The following is a 4,100-nucleotide window of genomic DNA, read 5'->3' on the forward strand; positions in this document are numbered from 1 at the left end:
TGCATCTCGTATCTGGCTATTCCTAAGTTAAATCCTTTTATAATAAAAAAGTAATGTAGTATAAAATTCTTGATGTACTCACCACATAAATTAAGAATAAAACATTATCAGCTTCCTTGAACCTCCTTTTTACTGTCCTCTCTCTCTGCTTCTAAAATGTAAACAATATACTGCCTTCTAATGGAATAGGTTCATTTTACTTGTTTCTGATATTTAGATACATGGAATCGCACACTGTGTACTCTTTAGTGTCTGTTTTTTTTGTCACTCAGTGTTATTTTGTGAGATCATCTATGCTATCGCATGTAGCAACAGTTTCCATTTTCATTGCTGGGTAGCTTTCCATATATAAATAGATCACAATGTGTTTGTCTCCTCTATGAATGATGGACACTTGGTTTTCTTGGTTTTGGCTGCTATAAGCAGTACCGCTATGAACATTCTTATACATATCCTTGTGGCACATGTGATGCTCCTCTTTCAGGCATATCTGTAGGAGCGGCATTGCTGGGTTATAGGATATGTGTATGTTCAGCTTTAGCGGACTCTTGTCAGCTTTCCAAACTGGCTGTGTGACATATAAGAGTTCCATCTGCTCTTGACTCACACTTGGTATTGTCTGTCTCATTTTAGCTGTTTTTATACATGATTAATAGTATTGCGCTGTGTTTTTTCTTGTATTTCCCCAAATACAAATGAGTTTAGTGGTTTTTCATATGTTTACCACCATTTGAATATTCTCTTTTGTGAAGTAATTGTTCAAGTTTTTGATCCATTTTTTGGATGTCTCTCTTTTGCTTATTAACTTGTGGAAGTTCTTTACATATTCTGGATATGAATGGTTTGAGAGATAAATGTATTGCACATATCTTCTACTCTGTGGTTTACCTTTTCTCTTTCTAATAGAAATTCTTTTTTTTTTTTTGATGAAATAAACACACAAACTTTTGTTTTTAAAACCTTGAACTATTATATAAAAACTCTGATAGGAAAAAATACCAAAATCAATACCATGACTGTTCTTAATAAACAGTAGTTTTGGAAATCTTATCTGAAACTTTGAAATAATAGGCTTTTAAAATTTAGTTATAAACCATTTGTTGAAGTTTATAAGGTGTGGAAGGCAGACAACCCATGAATAATCAATTGCCAAGTTCTCTCAATCTATAGCTCTGTGGTGTCTATCACATTCAAATTTATCACCATTTCTACCACCTCAGTTCTGGTTCTTATTTCCACTCTTTATGTTCTTAGTTCTTTATACTACTGCATTTATTTACCTGCCAATTGGTTGCCCATACTCCATTTTCTTCTACTCATCCATGCTATACACTTTTCTAAAACAGAGCTTACAACATATTATTCCCATGGTCAGTTGGAAAGTTTCTATTATTTTTATAGGCTAAAACTAAACCCTTTGTCTTGACATTCAAAGTTCTTTAAAATTGGTTCCAAATTTCTCATGGGCAATATTGAACCAGAGCAATATTTCCTAATGATAGTCTAGAGACTTTGTCCTGCTAGATGCTTCACAGCAAAAAAGGGCCTCCTGACCACCTAAGTTAGAAACTGCTGAATAATATGATAATAAAATAGCTAAAAAATTTTAAAACAGAAATTATTAATTAAAGGTACTCCAATACATTAATTTTCCTTATTATGGTTGTTAGTGCTTTTGTGTTCTGCTTATAAAGTCTCTACCTATCCCAAAGTCATGAAGTTATTCTCTTCTATTATTTCCTAGAAAGGTTATCGTACCTTTCACACTTAGCATCTACAATGCATTTTTGATATGGTGTGAGGTCGGGGTCAAGATTAGGTTTTGCACTGCTGTGTCACTTTGCCATAGATTGGGTGACTGTACATGTGGAGGACTGTTTCTAGACTTTATTTTCCCCCATTAGTCTATTTGTCTATTCTTGTAGCAACACAGTACTGTCTTAAATGCTATGACTTTGTAAAAGGTCTTGAAATCTATTGTGTAGGACCTCCAGTTTTGTTCTTCTTTCTCAAAGGTGTTTTACTTATTTTTGGCTTTTTGCATTTCCATATGCATTTTAGAAACAGCCTATCAATTTCCACAAAAATACTTGCTACCGTTTTGATTAGGACCTTGTTGAATCTATGAATCCATTTGGAGAGAATGTACATGTTTATATTATTGGTCTTCCAATAACATATCCCACTACAGAACATTTGCGCATGGCAAGTCTCCCAGGGCTTCATTAGCTTGGAAACAAATTTTATGTTACTGTTTTATCCTAAGGGGTCTTGAGCCAACTTGGGTTGTCATCATCTTTTTTTTTTGGCCACTTTAAGCCCAAGTTAAGATTTCTTTATAATTGACCTAACTTGATGAGAAGTCTTTTTCTAGTTCATACTTTCTTCTTTAGCTCTCCACCCCATATAAACACCAATCCCTCTAGGTTTTGAAAGCTTATAATCCCTTCCTTATCCCATCCTCCTGACCACTTTGTCACAGCAGCAGTTCATGTCTTTTTTGGCCTCTGGGGAGTTCCATTCCTTCTTTAGGGGCTCTGTCGTGATTTAAAATGGTTCTTATTGTATTTATCCAGCATTTCTTGGTGTTTTATGTTAGGCAGTAGTGTTCTTTGATCAGTTCTCTGATTAAATTTCAGAAAGGGTCTTGTTGCTCTCAAGTAGTCATAATGTATACATAAAGATGAGTCCTTTTCTCAATTCAGAATATTATTTTCCCTCTTCTTCACATAGCAGAACTTTGTCTTTGGTTCTGATCTTAAGGGACTGGGCATTAGGCGGGCACACTTAACAAACTCTTTCAAATCTATCCAAGTCTGAAGTTACTAAGTGTGGAATAGCCTCTTGTGTGAAAGGAACCATGCCATGGGACTCCCTGAAACAAGACTTTATAAGTTTGCCCTCCATCTCCAAGCTACAAACAGTGTCTATCCTTTTCTCTACCTCATTTATTTATATTTACCTCATATAAATAAAACCAAGAATGGTTTTATTTATAGAGGAAATAGGCAGACATGCACATAGCATTTATGAATTAATTTAGCTAATAAGTATAAGAAGCCTCTATTCTATGCCAGATACTATGCTAGTGGTGAATAAGACAACTCCTGTTTTGTATCCCATTGGCTCATACTTCCATAGAAGTTCCCTTGTCCTGGCACTTCCTTGAAATCCTGCCATAGCCTTCATCAATTGTGCCCTGACACCAGGTCCTGGGCTTATTACTATGGGCTCTTTTGCTTTATTTCCGTTGTCTACTCCCAGAGATATCAGCCCTTCTAAGGCCCAGCTGTGGGTGTGACAGTTAGGATCTTCCAGTTTTCCTATGGAGTCAAAGACACGGTGGGGACGTGGGATGATAGCATCCATTCAGCAAACACACGAGCATCTATTCTGTACTTGGTACTGTGTTTGGTTCTGTGATCAAGAGGAGGAGGAAGACTTGGTTGTGGCCCTCAGAGGGCTCATGGTCCACACAGGGGAAGGATATCGAAGAAGGAGAGACATGGCGGGCTGACAGAAACCTTGCAGGGAGTGGCAGGAGGGGACGGTTTTAACTGAGGAAAGGGACCAAGAGGATCTAGGCCTCTGGATGGGGTCTTTAAGTTATGTGGTGTTTGCCAGACAGGTAGAGATGCAAGTGGGAAGGATATTTAGGTGGAGGGAACAATGTGGGCAAAGGTGTCACAATGTGGTTCATTCTGGGAACTGTAAGTAGCTCTTTATAGTTGGAAAGACCTCTGAGTATTAAGGACTGAGATGAGAGACAAGGAAAAAGAGGGACAGGGCCCTGGAGACTTGCTAAGGAGTTCAAACTAGATTACTCAGGAAATGTGGATCCGGAATCCTATGGCTCTTAAAAGTTGATTTGGGATTCTGTCCCAAAGGCATGAGCTGGCTCATCTCAAGGCCTCTATCTTCTCTGCCTGCTGCCAGCATAAGGTCACTCATTTCTTTTCTAATGCCACACTTATTTCCCATCACTTGGCCAAGAGCTATGCCCTGGTAGGGACCACAAACAGTTAGTTATCCCAGGAGAGATGGAGATGAAATGCTGAAATAATGAATCTGCATTCATTCTCCTCACAGCTTCACTCTTT

This window comes from Pteropus alecto, unplaced genomic scaffold (assembly GCF_000325575.1).
Source record: "Pteropus alecto unplaced genomic scaffold, ASM32557v1 scaffold153, whole genome shotgun sequence".
Lineage (NCBI taxonomy): Eukaryota > Metazoa > Chordata > Mammalia > Chiroptera > Pteropodidae > Pteropus > Pteropus alecto.